Source organism: Pseudorca crassidens, chromosome 6 (assembly GCF_039906515.1).
Source record: "Pseudorca crassidens isolate mPseCra1 chromosome 6, mPseCra1.hap1, whole genome shotgun sequence".
NCBI lineage: Eukaryota > Metazoa > Chordata > Mammalia > Artiodactyla > Delphinidae > Pseudorca > Pseudorca crassidens.
In genome coordinates, this window is record NC_090301.1 from 64234723 (window position 1) to 64254153 (window position 19431).

Genomic DNA, 19431 nt, shown 5'->3' on the forward strand with positions numbered 1-19431 from the left:
GCCTCAGACACTGCTAAGGAGAGGCCTGGGTGGGTAAGGTGCCAGGTCCCCTCCCTAGTTCTAAGCAGAGCAGAACTGCTTCTATCTCTTTTATATATTGTGTTTTCATGTAAGATTTTTGTTTGAATAAAAGGATCTGCTCCTTAAAAACTATTTGAATTTAAAAAATGATCAAGGATGGATAAACAACAAGGTCCTACTCTATAGCACAGGGAACTATATTCAACATGCTGTGATGAACCATAATGGAAAAGAATATGAAAAAGAATATGTGTATACATATATATATATATATATATACATGTATAACTGAGTCATTTTGCTGTACTGCAGAAATTAACACAACATTGTAAATCAACTATTAAATAAATAAATAAATATCCACTCAAGTTTTGATCAAGGAAGAAACATGATCAGGCTTGAATTTTAAAATAATTTTGTGATTCCTTATTTTTTTTAGCAAAGGTTATAAAATCCCTTGGTATGAATTTTTCTGATAGATAGGAAGTCAGTATCGCTATACTTCAGGCTTTAACAGTATTGCTATACTTCAGACTTTAACAGGACTGGGGTAGGGTAGAAGTGATGAGTGATCACGTGCCATGCTGAGAACCAGGCAAAGCTCTCAGTGGCATTGGTACCACCCCTTGCGGGTGCCTTGTGAATCTCTGCAGATGGTTTTGGTTGTCATAAAAATGGAGAGGGTGCTCCGGCATTTAGTACGTGGAGGCCAGGGATGCTAGACACTCTGCAATATACAGAGTAGTCCCCATTCTACCTGGTTTTCACATATGCATGAAGGTAAAACACCTGGGTATAATAACAGAAGCCTGTAACCTAACTTTTTTACACAGAGTAAAACACAAAGTATTTTCAGTATGGTTCTAGTGTATACTGAATTTATCAGGAATGGAAGTGCTGTGTGAATGGAGGAAATGCTGTATTTTGTTCAATTTTTTTTTTAATTTGCCAGGAGTGTTCACTATTTTGAAAAGTAACAAACATCACAAGGCATTTGAGTTCCCAATACACTCGCCCATATCAGTCAGCCTTTGTAGCTGCCACATTCACTATGAGTCTCCAGTGAGTCTACCTCTGGATAGATGCAGGTGTCTGATTACTTCATTATGTCACCAATGCAGTTGTACTCCAGGGCATTTATGTATTTTTCCTTTATATTACAGGCAGAGCATTATATTTATTTCTTTAAATAGTCTGTGCAGGTAGTTTATCTTGGAATTTCTCTGAGGCAAATAAAGATGTCTCATAAAATATTTGCTATAAAAATGGGGCTTGGAGTATGACAGGGTTGAGAGCCAGTGTGTCAAAGTAACACAAAAGTATTTTCAAACCACTCAGTTTCTCTTATACTATGGCGGATTGGGAATCAAGTTCATTTCTCAGTTTGACTTTAACTTTTCCGAACAGAGGCCATTTTTATTCACATGTTGTAGAAAATGATGGAGGGTGATAAAGCACTCCGAAGGCAAGAAGACCACTGTGTGCATTCAACACAAGGGCTGGGCCATTAAGGTGCAGAGGGGTTCATCTGGCAGGTCCAGACCACAGTCCTGGGCAGGATGCTACACGTTATTGTATGTCTACAACTTGGGAAAATGCACTTCCAGCAACAGGTCCTATTCCAGCTGCTTGTCTTGACACCCAGTCAAAAGTAATTTCAGGAAGTGATATATTACAACTTTCCCTTTTTTGTATTGGGGGCAAACAGTTTTTAATAATTTGTTAATACATATTATAGACATATAATCACAAATATGCGACTATTCATTACAGGTCAAACTGCCCAGCCTTTAAAAAGAGTCAAAATATAAATTCTTTTTAAAAATTACCATGTTTTAAAAAACAGGCAAATCTTAATTTTCTTCTTTGGTCTTTCATCACTTTGGTCTGCTATTTTCATCAAATTGTGCCAGTTCATCAATAATGCTTTTGCCAGCATGTTATTTATGTATGTCCAAAGCAGGATGTTGTCAACTCCTTTGAGACATCCTGGGTCTATAGACCTCTCAACAAATTGACCTCAGGATGGACTCTTTGGTTACTTCATATGTTTGTTATTCTTTGACAAAAGCTTCTCTGGAGGCTGCATCAAAATGCTTTTTAGTCCAGACGTGGCCCCATGCTTATTAACTGGCCATTTTATGTTACAAGTACATTTCTAAGTGTTATCTTCTGCTTACGTAAGATAAACTGGAACCCTAAAATTTTTTTTCCAAAGAAAATGAAGAAAAGGTGTGGATTTATAATGGGATAGGAAGCAGGGAGAAGGAGAGAGAGAGGCCATGCTTTCTACTCATTAACTTTCCATTAATAAACTAAGATAAATTCTTGCTTTATAACTCTAATGGGTATTTGTGAGCAGCCTGTTGGCAGGCACCATCTTAATAACAAGTAAAAATATTTGATTCACAGTCCTAGAGGCCTTCCTCTTTTAATACCAATGTTAGTTGTATCTAATATATATGCAATCCTAGTAACTGGTAGTTTACGTAGGTCTTGAGACCACTTATTGCTATTTACTGTGGTTGTATCTTTAATTAAAACAATAATTTCCATGGATAAATAAAATAGCAAAGCTTAATTCAGAACTAGTTAATACCCGACTTCCAATTTATCTAACTATTAGGATTAATGGCAAAAAGTAAATGTTATAATAATCAGTCATTATGTTTTATCTTTCTTTAGCAATATAATGAGGGGAACAATTTTTCTGATTAATCAGAGGTCCTTGTGGCATGGACATATATACACTATCAAATGTAAAATAGATAGCTACTGGGAAGCAGCCGCATAGCACAGGGAGATCAGCTCGGTGCTTTGTGACCACCTAGAGGGGTGGGATAGGGAGGGTGGGAGGGAGATGCAAGAGAGAGGAGATATGGGGATATACATATACATATAGCTGATTCACTTTGTTATACAGCAGGGACTAACACAACATTGTAAAGCAATTATACTCCAATAAAGATGTTAAAAAAAAATGATTCACCCCAAAGGCTTTTCTAGATAACTAACTAGATCATAATATCTAACTATATTCTAATTACAACCCAAATATCTAATGAAACAATTCTGAAATAGATAATTCTTGTGACTTTTAAGAATACTAATTAGGCAATTAGGTATCTTGAAAGAAAGATATTTATTAGACCCTTTTTGAGCTCTTAATATAAGGATTTTGGTCTTAATCTTAAAATAGGTATTTGAAAAATATTTATTCACCCTGAGCAAGGTATTGTGCAAGGTGCTAATCTTGTTCATGTGTATCTCTCAGTGTTGGGCTTACTGGGAGTCAGTGGGAAGAACTAAAGAACGTAATCTGGGGGTGAAGAAGGGGCCAGCCTTTGAGCGACAGCGACGCAAGATGGTAGCCACCACGGGCTAGGGAGTAAAAGTCCCTCGCAATTGCCCACTGTTGGAAGAAATCGAAGTAGGCCAGAAAGGAATAGGAGATGGCACAGTTAGCTGGGGTCTAGAAGATGACAAAGACGTGACACTTGTCCACAAGATGGACAGGGATGATAATTGGGCCTCCAAGAACTGTTTATGAAAACTGAATACACAGCCTTAAAATAGAATGTGGACTTAAATACCCAGAAGCACCCCCCTTTGTAAGAGCTGTAACAAAAATTAATATGAATGGAGTTAATAGTTCTAATGGAGTGGTGGACCCAAGAGCCATGTCAGTGCTAGCAGAATGGCAGAACTCATATAGCATCAAAGTTGTCCTGCAAGAGCTTCGGCGCCTAATGATGTCTAAAGAAAATATGAAACTCCCTCAGCCTCCTGAAGGACAGTGTTACAGCAATTAATCAAAAAGAAAAACCACAGGCCCCCCCTTAGCCCCCATTCAACTTAAGCAGTCGTCTTCATCTTCCACAGTAGTAAAATTTCTAGATACGTCTTGTAGACCTCAAAGTACTGGAAAGGAAACTCCCATTCAAAGGCAGTTTATCGTAAGATACTGTAAATGATACTGATTTTCTGATACTATTTCCATTTGAAATATATAAGTTGTGCAATAACAAATCATCCTGTCAAGTGTAACCACTGTCCACATAGCTGAACTTCTGGGATCAAGAAAGTGTATTTAAATCGATTCCCATCATAACCAGCGGGGCACATCTAACTCAACTGTCAAAAGACACACCACGCAATCACCTTGCTGCTGATTACATGGCCTGGGGTCTCTGCCTTCTCCCCCTTCCCCTCCCCCTGCCTCCTCCCTTCCTGCAACAGCCCTCCAGCTGGGGGTGGCTTCTTAGAGTAGATGTGAAGGTTTCAGGTCACAGCCTGTGGGACTACTCCTGGGTGTGTGGGGGGTGCTTTGTCTGCACCCCTGGTTTCTTTCTTTAACTCTTAAATGCTGCCTCCCTTCCAAGCCATCATCCTCTTCCCAGTCTCCACTACCACCCTTGGCCGAAGCATAGATTGTAACCCCCTCGGCTCCCCTCTGAAATTGGCCTTTGGTAAGGAATTCAGGGATTTCCCCATATCTTCTCCCCTCACCTTAATCGAGGGGTGCTGCTTTTTCCTTCTTCCTACTCAAGTCCCTTTTTGCACCATCACCACCCAACACCTTCCAGGACACTTCCTTGCTTTGGCCATAAGGGAAGGTTGGAGAGCATCTCTGACCTCCCTCATTTAGTTTTGGAACCACACTTATTTACTCTCCACCAGCCTGGGAAATGAATATTGGGTTCTCAGCCCTGCCACCCTCTGCTGTCATCATCAGCTGATACTTTTTTTAGCTCAGGTTTTTTTTTTTTTTTTTTTTTGCGGTACGCGGGCCTCTCACTGTTGTGGCCTCTCCCGTCGTGGTGCACAGGCTCCAGACGCGCTCAGCGGCCATGGCTCTCGGGCCCAGCCGCTCCACGGCATGCGGGATCTTCCCGGACCGGGGCACGAACCCACGTCCCCTGCATCGGCAGGCGGACTCTCAACCACTGCGCCACCAGGGAAGCCCTAGCTCAGGTTTTGATAAGGTGAAAAGAACAGTCACCAAGGTCACTCAGACCTGCCAGCTCTCAAAGTCCTTGGTCGTTAAACTTGGAGAAAGGCCACAGAAGACACTGGTAAGCACACACGATTCCTCTGAATGAATCGTTTTCTTTTCCTGTAATTGCTTTTGCTTTCAAAAATTGAAGACGTTTTAAACAGGGCTCTCATTTGGTCATCCTTGCAATCCATTTGGGTCTAGTTTGGAATCTGACAACTGGAACATAAAGAACCTTGAACTCAGTGCATACTTTGGTTTCAGTGCTGCTGCTTCTCTGAGTCCTCAGCAGGGATAAGAAAGAACTTGGCGTGCACGGCAGATCCCTGGAATTCCTGGCCAGTGGCTGCGTTTTCCACTTTTCTGTTCAGGACCACTAAATGCTGAGATGTTGGACGCATACCGAAATAAGAGCAATTCATTGTGTTCTAAGAGTTTTTTTTTTTTTTTAATTTAGTGTTTGTGGTGTAAAACCACCTTTTAAAGCAGCAACTATCAAGTCTGCAAAGCACCTGATGTTTCCATTAATCTTTTTCTGGGGAAAACCTTAGCTCTAAGGATTTAACATCCTGTAAGTAAAGTTTAACATAACAGTATTCCATAAGTAGACTTTTTATTGTCAGACCATTGCCTGATTTTAATATAATAAAAAGAAGTGTGTGTTAATATTTAAAAAAAGAAAAAAATGTAATCTGATAACAGCACTTACTCTTTCAGAAGATGACTGATTCCAACAAGCATCACCTCGATCTTTTATAAGCGTTATCTTCTCTTATATCAATATGTAATTATTTTCTACCTGGGAGAGCACTCTTTCTGTCTTTCAACTTTCTTTATACCCCACATTAACAAGCAAGGTGCCTTAGTTTACCATTTATGACTTACAATGAGATGATCCCAAATCGATCATTCATTTTCCCTGTTGTTCTCTCATATTCTATGCCACCACCTTCTCCATGAAGCCTTCTCTGAGGTCTCTTAGTACAAAGGGATCTTCTCCCCTCAATCCTCTATAACATTCTCCTATGCCTCTTCTTAGGAACCACCATATTTGATCTAATTTTCTAATTCTTCATGTATATATATTTCCCACTTCCTAGTTGTTCTGTTTCTGAGGGCTGTGCTTTTTCCGTGTGTACCCTTATTAGACACTCCGCCCCAAACACACACACACACACACACACACACACACACACACACACACACACACACTCACTCTCTCTCTCTCTCTCTCTCTCCTGACCCATTCTCAATAAAATCTATTGATGCTTTAATGAAGCTTTCTGAGAAATTTAATTTTCAGATGTATTATTTAGTATGGGATATTTTCATAAAGTCCCAATTTCCATGATAACAATGCCAGCATCATACTCAAACTATTACATCCTCAGAAAGCTTTAGGACCTATAAATTAGAGTTTGAAATGCAAAAATGGGACAACATACCAAAGAAAGTGTAACATCTGTACAGGCATGATTAAGTCAGTAAACATCATTGCTTTCTTATGTGACAATAGTTTCCAAAATTCCACTGAGAACTTTAGGCAGGTTCCATTTAGTGACATTTATGTCTTGTGTTCTTATTGATTGGTACTTATGTCTTACCATTTGTTAAGTATTTTGAATACCACTCCATATACGTGAACTCTTCAGTGTCGAGTCATGGGCTCTCTTCTCCCCACTATAATGTTTGTTTGAGTATGTTACTGGGCAATACAGAGAAGAAAATGAGCACCCAGTTTTCTCTGCAAAGTTAACTGAGCTTATAGTGACTCTACGATCAAGGCATTTCATGAAAAAAACCTCTATCAACTGAACAAACAGAATAAACACTGAAGATAATATGCTCATAGAGGAAGTTGAGCTTTGTGTAGTTCTGAGAAAATCAAAGTTGTGGGAAAATATTTTTTTGGGGCCATTGTAATTATTCACATATTTCACTGTCACTACTCTAAAAAAGTAGTTCTGAAGTTTGTTTCATTTTCTTTTGATTATTGTATAAAACATGAAATGAAAGTTAGGAACAAAGAAGCTCCCCTCCATAAGAAATGTTACATTTATACTGCTTTCACAATGAAATAGAAATACACTCTTAAAGTTGTATTTCAGAATTTGCAATCTTCTTTAAATGGAAGGTTTCAATAGAAAAACAGAGATTTTAAAAAATATAAGTTTCTGACATTATCTCAGATAGTTTTTGAAATATTCATCATTTCTCTCACATAATAAACAGTATATTAAACTACTACATATAAAATAAATGACAAGGTACTACTGTATAGCACAGGGAACTATATTCAATATCCTGTAATAAACCACAGTGGAAAAGGATATGAAAAAGAATATATATATGTATAACTGAATCACTTTGCTGTACAGCAGAAACTAACACAACACTGTAAATCAACTATACTTCAATAAAAAAAAAACTATGTATTACCTTTCCTTTTGAAGACAATGAAGATATATAGTTTTATTCTAGAATCATTATTAGAAAAAATCTTTAATACTTAGGAAATTTGGAACACACTGTGATGGTACATTTTATATGTCAAATTGACTGGACTACAGTGTGCTCAGATATTTAGTAAAACATTGTGGGTGTGTCTGTGATGGTGTTTTTGGATGAGAATAACAATGACTCTGCAGACTGAGTAAAGCAGATTGCCCTCCCTAATGTGGGTGGGCCTCATCCAATCAGCTGAAGGTCTGAATGAAACAAAAAGTCTGGCTGTCTCTCAAGTAGCAGGGAATTCCTCCTGCCTGACTATAGCTGATACATTGATCTTTATCTTTTCCTGCTTTTGGATTCGAACTGAAACTGATTTTCTTTTTTCTTCATTTTTAGTACTCTGTTTTTCTTTTCTTTTTTAAAAAATTTTTATTGGAGTATAGTTGATTTACAATGTTGTGTTAGTTTCAGGTGTACAGCAAAGTGAATCAGTTATACATATATACACTTTTATTTTTTTAGATTATTTCCCCATATAGGCCATTACACATTATTGAGTAGAGTTCCATGTGCTATACAGCAGGTTCTTATTAGTTATCTATTTTATATATAGTAGTGTGTATATGTCAATCCCAATCTCCCAATTTATCCTTCCTCCCCTTACCCCCTGATAACTATAAGTCTGTTTTCTATATCCATGACTCTACTTCTGTTTTGCAAATAAGTTCATTTGTACCCTATTTTTAGATTCCACATATAAGCAATATCATATGATATTTGTCTTTCTGTGTCTGATTTACTTCACTCAGTACGACAATCTCTAGGCCCATCCATGTTGCTGCAATGGCATTATTTTGTTCTTTATTATGGCTGACTAATATTCCATTGTGTGATACTGATTTTTCTTTTGTTTTCAGCCTGCTGGCTTTCTAACTGGAAGATGTACCATTGGTTCTCCTGGGTTTCCAGTTGCTGACTGCAGCTCTTGAGATTTCGCAGCCTCCATAATTGCGTGAGCCAATTCCTAAGATAAATCTCTTTATAAATGTAAATATAAATACCACTATGGGGGGACATATACATATGTACACGCCCTGTTGGTTCTGTTTCTCTGAAGAACCTTGATTAATACACACAATGTAAATTAAAACTTGGAAATACTGACAGAAAATCCCTTGAATTACTATCTAACTTGATGTTTAAAAAAATCTTTTGATTATAATATGTATATTTATTTCCTAGACGAAATATTGTTGCTCATCCTCATAATGTGTTTTTCAAAAACTAAAATAGTTAAAACAAATTATAGATCCATCCCTTTTTCCTCAACTTGACTCAAGGCAAATTATAATAATCTAATCATTGACAGTTCCCCACAAAATTTATATCCACTTCAAAATCAGGATGATTTAAAAAACAGTTAATAAATTTCATATTTCATAATAAGAAATTCTTTGACTTGTAAATTAATCCTTTCCACAACTAATTGCTTTGTATGTTCACGCAATAGGGATTTTAAAAAGACCACATCCTATAAGTACATACAATGGAATATTACTCAGCCATAAAAAAGAACGAAATTCTGCCATTTGCAATAATGTGGATAGACTTAGAGGATAGTATGCTTAGTGAAATAAGTCAGACAGAGAAAGACAAATACTCTATGTAATCACTTATATGTGGAATCTAAAAAATAAAACAAAGGAATGTATATAATAAAACAGAAACAGACTCACAGATACATGTCATGACAATACATAAAGAGAAGAAGGAGAAAAGCAGTGGAGTGGGGATGGGGGTGAGATAGCAAATTTAGATAGTCAGAGGAGGCCTCATTGAAGAGGTGACATTAAAGCAGACTTAAGGAGATGAGGGAGAGATGCATGTATATATCCTTGGAAGAGCATCACAGGCAAAGGAACAGCAGGCACAAAATTTCTGAGATAGAGCTGGTGTGTTCTCAGAGCACTGAGGAGGCCAAGGTAGCTGGGATGGGGTGCACAAGGGGGAGAACAATAGGAGATGAAACCAGAGAGGTGGTGCCTTGCAGACCATTCTCCAGTCTTTAGCTTTTACTCTAAGTAATACTGGGAGCCACTGAAGGGCTTTGAGCAAAGGATTTACACCATCTCATGATGTTCAACAGGACTGCTCTGTTTGTTACAGTGGAGAGAAGAGACACTAAGAAGTAAGGTGGAAGCAAGGAGACTAATAAGTGGGCTATTGCAGTAAGCTATGTGAGACAGGATGCCTTTCCACATCGGTGCCAATTGAGCCCTAATCTTTGCAGATGACGTACTTGGTTTTTTCTACTACAGCACTGGGGAGAGCATTGCCTACTTTTCTGAGGCAAACTCTTGGAGATTCTTTTCTGAATGTGCAAAATAAGAGTACAGTTTTTGTTTTGACATACTTTAAAAATAATTGTTTTAAAAGGAAACCACAACCAACCATGGCTATGATACTGAACTGTTGAAATACTAAAGAATACTAAAAAAATAAGCCATTTATATACTCCTGGGCAAGCATCTAGGTGACAAATATTTTCAAGTGGATGGGCCAAGCACTAACGAGGTGGAGGAGTGTTACTATCATAACATTTTCATTTGAATCATACCACAGAGTTTGTTATTTTTCTTTGTTTTCATTACTTATCTTTATGAAAAACTCAACGTTTTTGACTGTCTCTCCAATCAGTATAGGACCAAGTCTACACTGAATAGAGTTGATTTTGTATGCTTTTGGCAGTTTTCTTACACTTCTGAAAGTCTGAGATTTTCTTTTACAGAAAATGTGTGAGAGGAAGAGAGGTATATGTCATCCTTGCTGTCTTCAAACTCACCCCCGATACTAAATTATCTCATAGTGTAGCTGCATGTTACAATACTGAGTCCATACGCTGAAAGCATCTGCTCTACTGCTTTTATGGCTTTTATATAACCTCTGGCTAATTCATCCTTTGGTTTCACATTAGATCATCATAATAACATGGATGAGAACTAATTCTTGAAGCATGTGATCCCTGTCTTTTCAGGGCCTCTGTACCTTGAAAGAGAGAATTCGAGAACAATGGTTCTCTACCAGGGTGATTTGGTGCTCCAGGGGACATTTGGCAATGCCTGAAGACATTTTAAATTATCAGTTTTGGGGAGAGGAAGTTTCTGGCACCTGGTGGCTAGGAATTCTGCCAAACATCCTACAGGGCACTGCACAGCTCCCACGGACACAGAATCATCTAATCCCAAATGTCGGTAGTAGTGAGATTGAGAAACCCTGTTCTAGAACAAGAGCTGAGAAGCACTTGAATGAGGTGGATGGCATTCCAAGCAGACAGAACTTTTCATCAGTTTGAAGACATCAAACTGTACAGAATGGTCCTCCTGGGGCTACAGTGAGTTAATGCTCCTCCACAACTGTCTTTTCCATAGAGTAACTCAAGCAGCAGTTCAGGACCTGCCATAGTATACTACAGAAGTTGCTTTGGGCTTTAATGAAATACAAAGGGCTATAAAAGCATCTTCTATAAAATACTAATGAGATTTTGCACACTGTAATTGAGGGACAAGAGGGTGACAACATCGCTTCCCAGATTTAAAGGAATATTTTCCCACTTACTCACTTAATTTCTTTTGTAGCCTCAGTGATGATGGTAAGTGTGCACCCTACGTGGAGGATTTAAGCCCCAATGCACGATGAAGAAAACCCAAAGATTATAACATATCCTTCTCTCTTTTCATTCCAGTTGATCAAACATACATCTGAAAACTACAAATTGCATTAACAATGACAAACTATCAGGAACAATTTTTCAAAGGCTATTTATCAAATTTGTAAATGTGATGAGGCAGTCCAGAAAATTCCCCCTTGCTACCTATTTCATCAATTCTCAGAAACAGCATATTTTCACCTTTTAACCTTTCTGAAACAAGGTGTATCTTACAGCACAACGCCTCATGCAATCACCGTCAGCCAGGGAGCAGTCATGCTGTAGTTATGTGAAAGCCTTCTGATAAGATAAAGAAAATGTCACCATCAGTGTATCCTTCATTTTGATAAAACAAAGGTGGTTCCCTAGAAGTTGGTAAACAGAGGCATAAGCCAACATTTTCTGGCCACAGTAAGACAAAAATGGGTACTGAAAGGAGGATCCAGACCCTCAGAAATTGTGTTTTGAAAGATCCTTTATAGATATTAATTCACACACTCCCTTCATGAATTATTCTAGAAATAGTATGCAAGCAATTAGAATATGGAAAGTATTCAGGTCCCTGTGGCCTGAGAAGCCAAATCACAATAATAGAATCTTCTCTCAAGATACCTTTGCCATCACAGCAGAGCACAGCAAGCTGTTCTTTCTACTAAGTATCGCTTGAACTTATCTGAACAGCACTAATATTCTTCCCTGACCTACCGGGCTGTTTCTGGTCCCTTAACACACAGACCAGCTACACACCACAGTACCCATCATTATTCACATTTCCATAAAGTAGAGAACCACACAATAGGAGGGAAGACAAACAGCTACAGTTAGTTTCTTGTAATAACTTCCGAGGTTTGCATCGTTGACTTAGGAACAGCTATGAGGAGAGAGAGCTCCAAGTGCTCAAGTGACAAAATCCACTTCCCAAATATGCTGCACAAACTTAAAATTTCCCTGCCAAAGAGTATTGCTATGTTTATGAAATGTCAGTTAGTTTACAAAATAAAAAGACCTTCTATCTGGAGCTGGGCAAATGATATGTAGGGCAGCTGTATCCCAAGGGCTTGTTGGGGCCTAGAGCAGGCTTCCCCCAAAATATGCCTCAATGGCATATTGATTATTTTGGATTAAAGTTACTTAAGAAGCAGCTGATGCAAGAGGGACACTTGGACCCCACCCCCACCCCCGCCGTCTCCCTGAAGGCAGGGAATAAATCTCTCATGTGAAAGGTATACTCCCTGCATCTAGAGGTAGAAGGATACCCTTATCACCAGAGATAGGAAATTTGGGGCCAAGAAGCCTGTGTAAACAAACCTTATTACTTCTTTAATTTACTACTCAAAGCCCAAATCCAAGCCCAAACTCTGTTTAGATACTTCACTAATTAAGCACCCAAAGCCTATTTCTTTGTCTTGTTAATTCCTCAGTTACTTACTGTTTCTTTGTCTAAAAAATATAAAGTCTGCCTGCTTAGGTCACTTCTTAGGTCCCATTTCCATGAGATTTCCTTGCACATGAATTAAAATTTGTTTCTTTTTCTCCAGTTAACCTGTCTTGTGTCAGTTAATTATTAGTCCAACCACAAGAACTCAAGGGGTAGAGGGGGAAATTTCCCCCTCTCGGACAGGCTCTTTCCAGAAAATAACCTTCTTGGGGAAGACCAGACTCAGAGCAAGAGAAACAGGCTTCCTGAAACTGGGATAAAAATTGGAATTAGGTACCACTCACTTCTGGAATTGGGGAACCATCATTACTAGTCATCATTCACAAGCAGGAGCAGCTGAGGCTCTGGTTCCAGGGTAGAAGTGAAGATTTTTCCTCCACTGTAAGAAGAAGGGAGGAGATTTCCTATCTCTGAAATGCCCTAAGACTCAACTATTGCTGATCTGAGAGAGATATCAACTCACTAGTGTCTCCCTGCAAAAGAGCCCTCACATAAGTAATCCACATCAGACTACAGAAATATTTCACAACACAGCAGTTAATATAACCTCTTCAGAGATGTTTCTCTGGCTTTACCATAGGCTGGTAGTGGGGCAAGAAGAGAGAACCCAACACAGGCAGACTTTCCAGTAACTGGATCACTGCCTACAATCCACTAAAAATAATATTTTACTTTACATTTTTTTTCTCCTGCATCTGTACCATTTATGCAAATGTCTGAGGAACCAAAGACATCTAGAAAGTAATGAAGAAATAATATGTAAAATAAGTATTCCACAATGTAGTAGAACAAAATTTTGAATATACGTAGTGTCAATTTTTAAAGTTTCCCTTATGGTTTACTTTGAAGAAACTTCAATGCCTTTATCTAGTAAGATTTCAAAGTTGAAGTTTTCATCTGACTGGTCGATGAAGAAATGGACAAATTTCTAGAAATACAATCTCCCAAGACTGAACCAGGAAGAAATAGAAAATATGAACAGACCAATTACCAGTAATGAAATTGAATCAATAATAAAAAAAAAACTTCCCAACAAAAAAAAGTTCAGGACCAGATGGCTTCCAAGGTAAATTCTATCAAACATCTGGAGAAGAGTTAACATCTGTTCTTCTCAAACTGTTCCAAAAAATTAGAGAGAAAGGAATGCTTCTGAATTCATTGTATAAGGCCACCATCACCCTGATTCCAAAACCAGACAAAGATATTACCAATAAAGAAAATTGCAGGTATCACTGATATTGAACATAGATGCAAAAATCCTCAAAAAATATTAGCAAACTGAATCCAACAATACGTTAAAAGGATCATACATCTTGATCAAGTGGGATTTATTGCAGGGATGAAAGATTTTTAATATCTGGAAATCAATGTGACATACCACATTAACAAATTAAAGAATATAAATCATATGATCATCTCAATAGATGCAGAAAAAGCTTTTGTCAAAATTCAACATCCATTTATGATAAAAATTTTCCAGAAAGTGGGTATAGAGGGAACATATCTCAACATAATAAAGGCCATATATGATGAGCCCACAACTAACACCATACTCAACAGTGAAAAGCTGAAAGCATTTCCGCTAAGATCAGGAACAAGACAAGGATGTCCACTCTCATCATTTTTATTCAACATAGTATTGTAAGTCCTAGCCACAGCAATCAGAGAAGACAAAGAAATAAAAGGAATCCGAATAGGAAAGGAAGTAAACCTGTCACTGTTTGCAGGTGACATGATACTATACATAGAAAATCCTAAAGATGCCACGAAAAAATTACTAGAGTTCATTAATGAATTTGGTAAAGTTGCAGCATACAAAATTAATATACAGAAATCTGTACCAATTCTGTATACTAACTATGAACTATCAGAAAGAGTAATTAAGGAAACAATCCTATTTACAATCACACCAAAAAGAATAAAATACCTAGGAATAAACCTACCTAAAGAAGTAAAACCCCGGTACTCTGAAAACTATTAAGACCCTGATGAAAGAAATTGAAGAGGACACAAACAGATGGAAACATACCATGTTTATGGATTGGAAGACTTAGTACTTTTAAAATGACCATACTACCCAAGCACTCTACAGATTCAATGCAGTCCCTATCAAATTACCAATGGCAATTTTCACAGAACTGGAACAAAAAAATTTAAAAATTTGTTTGGAAACACAAAGACCCTGAATAGCCAAATCAATCTTGAGAAAGAAAAATGGAACTGGAGGAATCATGCTCCCTGACTTCAGACCGTATTACAAAGCTACAGTCATCAAAAGAGTATGGTACTGGCGCGCGCGCGCGCGCGCGCACACACACACACACACACACACACACACACACACACATCAATGGAATAGGATAGAAAGCCTAGAAATAAACCCATGCACTTATGTTCAGTTAATCTATGACAAAGGAGGCAAGAATATACACTGGAGAAAAGACAGCCTCTTCAATAAGTGGTGCTGGGAAAACTGGACAGCTACAGGTAAAGGAATGAAATTAGAATATTCTCTAATACCATATACAAAAATAAACTAAAAATGAATTAAAGACCTAAATGTAAGAACAGAAAGCATAAAATGCATAGAAGAAAACATAGATGGAACACTGACATAAATTGTAGCAATTTTTTTGGATCTGTCTCTTAAAGCAAACAAAAGCAAAAATAAACAAATGGGACCTAAACTTAAAAGCTTTTGCACAGCAAAGGAAACTATCAACAAAACAAAAAAACAAACCTACTAAATGGGAGAAAATATTTGCAAATGACATGACCAATAAATGGCTAATATCCAAAATATATAAACAGCTCATATAAGTCAATACCAAAAACAAAAAACAAAAAAACAAACAAATGGGCAGAACACCTGAATAGACATTTTTCCAAATATCTATTGGAAGATATACACATGGTCAATAGGCACAAGAAAAAAATGCTCAACATTTTTAATCATCAGAGAAATGCAAATTAAAACCACAATGAGATATCACCTCACGTCTGTCAGAATGGCTATAATCAAAAAGAATACAAATAACAAATGTTGCCACACACCTATGGTCAATTAATCTTTGACAAAGGAGGCAAGAGTATACATTGGTGAAAAGACAGTCTTTTCAGCAAGTGATGTTGGGAAAGCTGGACAGCTGCATGTAAATCAATGAAGTTAGAACACTCCCTCACACCATACACAACAATAAACTCTATATGGCTTAAAGACTTAAATATAAGACATGACACTGTAAAACTCCTAGAAGAGAACACAGGCAAAACATTCTCTTGACATAAATCGTACCAGTGTTTTCATAGGTCAGTCTCCCAAGGCAATAGAAATGAAAGCAAAAATAAACAAATGGGGCTTAATCAAACTTATAAGCTTTTGCAGAGCAAAGAAAGCCATAAACAAAATGAAAAGACCACATATGGACCTGGAGAAAATATCTGCAAATGAAGTGACTGACAAGGGATTAATTTCTAAAATATACAAATGCTCATACAACTCAATAACAAAAAAACAAAAAACCCAATCAAAAAATGGGCAGAAGACCTAAATAGACATTTCTCCAAAGAAGACATATAGATAGCCAACAGGCACACGAAAAGATGCTCAACATCACTAATTATTAGAGAAATGTAAATCAAAACTACAATGAGGTATCACATCACACCCGTCAGAACGGCCATCATCAAAAAAATCTATAAACAATAAATGCTAGAGAGGGTGTGGAGAAAAGGGAACCCTCTTGCCCTATTGGTGGGAATGTAAATTGATACAGCCACTATGCAGAACAGTATGGGGGTTCCTTAAAAAACTAAAAATAGAACTACCACATGACCCAGCAATCCCACTCCTGGGCATATACCCAGAGAAAACTATAATTCAAGAAGACACATGCACCCCAATGTTCATTGCAGCACTATTTATAAGAGCCAGGACTTGGAAGCAACCTATATGTCTATTGACAGATGAATGGATAAAGTACATGTGGTATATATACACAATGGAATACTACTTGGCTATAAAAAAGAATAATATTTTGCCATTTGCAACAACATGGATGGACTTGGAGGGCATTTTGCTAAGTGAAATAAGTCAGACAGAGACAGACAAACACTGTATGATATCACTTATATGTGGAATCTAAAAAATAAAACAGACTAGTAAATATAACAAAACAGAAATAGAGTCACAGATATAAAGGACAAACTAGTGGTTACCAGGGGGAAGATGGAAAGTGGAAGTAGCAAGATAGGGATGGGGGATCAAGAAGTACAAACTTCTATGTATAAAATAAATAAGCTACAAGGATATATCATACAGCACAGGGAATGTAGCCAATATTTTGAAATAACTATAAATGGAGTATAACTAAAAAATTGTGAATCACTGTGTTGTACACCTGAGACATATAATATTATACATCAACTATACCTCAATAAAAATTAAATTAAAAAGTTTTTTCAATGCTTTTATCTAGTAAGATTTCAAAGTTGAAGTTTTCATCTGACTGGTCACTTGCCAAAAGGCTTCCGTATAACTACACATACTGAACTACCTTGTAGTACTTGTATTGCAACCTTGAGTCAAAGAAGCATAACAGAACAACTGTTGAGAAAGGCCAAAAATTAAAATACCTTTAAAAATTAGAAACAAATAATACAGGAAATAGCCCAGGATATTTTCTAATTAAAGCTTTTATACCAGTTCCACAATTTCATCCATTCAGATATACCTTTTGTCTCCACCTCTGATTTAGTTCTTTTGTTTTTCCAAAGTGCAATCAATTTCTAAATCACAGAATTATGGACTTTTTAAAGTGAAACATTAACAACTGAATAGTAGTGATAAAAATTAACTCAAAAAGAAAAATGACAAGTGATTCTTATATTTACATCTACAACTCTGGGCAAAAATCTGGGAAAACTAGTTTAAAAAGATAAAAGTAAATTAGAATTTGTTGCTCCTTAGCAATCAGTTTTGTAATATTATCATATATTCTTAGCGCTGGGTAGGACTTTTGGGATCATCTAGTTCAAACTCCGGTCAGATACCTAAATCTATATAGCATCCTGTGGCAGCAGCCATTCAGATTTTATTTAAATGCCTCAAATCTATATAACATTCAGGTGATGACCTTACTTCATATTTCTTAGGAGTAAATAGCTATCGTCAGCCAGGAAATGGCTTATCTTCCTATCATGAAATACATCAGCCTAGTCATACACTTTGCCAGTGATGTGCTGGTAAATGTTTCCCAAACAGGAGTCCATGAAAAATAAAAGCCTTGCTTTGTATCATTTGCTGATTCCCGTGGTGAAAATACCTAGGTGAGGTTCTCTGACAGCGAAGTTCAGAAGAGATGCACATTCTCTCTTCTCATGAACAATCCTTCCCTTTTGTTACTGTGATAAGGATGGTCTGTCAAAGGCCAATCCCTCAATTTTAGTTCTCGATCCAACCCCCTCTAATTTTCTCAAAACTTCACTCACAGATAAACTTCCTCTCTCCTAAATCATCAATTTATCTACTTCTGGAGGAATCTTCCTACCATCATCTATCATGATATGTATGATCACAGCATTCTCTTTTAGTCTTTAAATAGCATTCATTAGTACTTGATAGTTCTTGTATGTTTAATTCTTAAAATGTATTCAAATTCTGTCTCCTCAGTTAGAATGTAAGTCTTACATGTTCAGAGGCATTCTTTGGCTTGCTCACAGCCTTATCTCCAGAAGCTACAATAGTTCCAGGCACACAGTACGTACCCAATAAGTAGTCACCAATTTATGGAAAGAATAGGAAACTTCATAGTACAGCTTTTTTGTTTTGATAGAACTTATTGTTAGAAATTGCTTCTTTATGTCGGTAGGAATGAACCTTCTAATTCTACTGGTTTCAGATATGCTAATTAAGATAAATGAATAGAGTTCGTGTGCTGATTCTTTAAAGAACAAGGAAAGGATAGGGCATGGATGAATCATCAAATACCTTAACCAATTAGTTGAGGGAATCATACCAGTTTGAAAGTAATCAAATACATGCTTACCTATCCTTATATTACACATTCTTATAAAGTACACCACACTAATTTAATTTGCTGTTCATTGATAAATGCCCTGACCATTAATATTCAGGAAGGATCAAAAAACCTTGTTATTTGTTCCTTGGTTATAACTCCTGGTAAATGAATTACAATGTCATATATTTTCACGTTAGAAAATAAAGTTAACTGATAAGATTTTATCTGAATTCCAAGAATATGGTCTTTCTTAAACATTTTGGTAATGGATGACTAAATAACTCATCAAAATGACCCCTGCTCCCTTTTTCTGTGGACACATACATCTTTCAGCATTGATACTGCCCCCTCTCAGGCTGCTGTGCAGGCTTCTATACCCCAGCCCACTCCTTAAATATTCGTGACCCTTAAGTTTTCTTCCCTGGGCTCTCTGCTTTTTCCTCTCTGCATACTCTCCCCTGTTGATCTCAGCCAGTCCTGATGTTTCAATGATCAAAAGCGGACAATTCCCCAGATTTTATTCTCCAGCCCAAATCTCTCTCTTGAGCTTCAAAATTCACAAACTCAGCTGTCCACCGGATTTCTCCATTCGAATATAACACAAGTATCTCAAAGGACAGGTTCCAAACTGAACATAACTTCCTCCAACACCCTCTCAGCCCTCTTCTGTCTTCCAACTTTGCCTATCTCAGAGAATGGTACCACCTTCCATCCAGTTGAAAAACTATTTTCTCCTCTATCATAAACCTTTATTACACTCATTCTGAGTTGCCTCTTTCCTTATTGTCTCCCTCACTAT

General features: G+C 37.3%; 1 protein-coding gene and 1 pseudogene across 6 annotated transcripts in view; one reads left to right on the forward strand and one right to left on the reverse strand.

Moving 5' to 3' along the window:
- The window catches only part of B3GALT1 (beta-1,3-galactosyltransferase 1), a 602186-nt gene that overhangs the window by 203837 nt on the left and 378918 nt on the right, over positions 1–19431 (reverse strand). The window lies entirely within an intron of this gene.
- LOC137225851 (ubiquitin-conjugating enzyme E2 variant 1 pseudogene) lies at positions 3386–4218 on the forward strand (annotated as a pseudogene).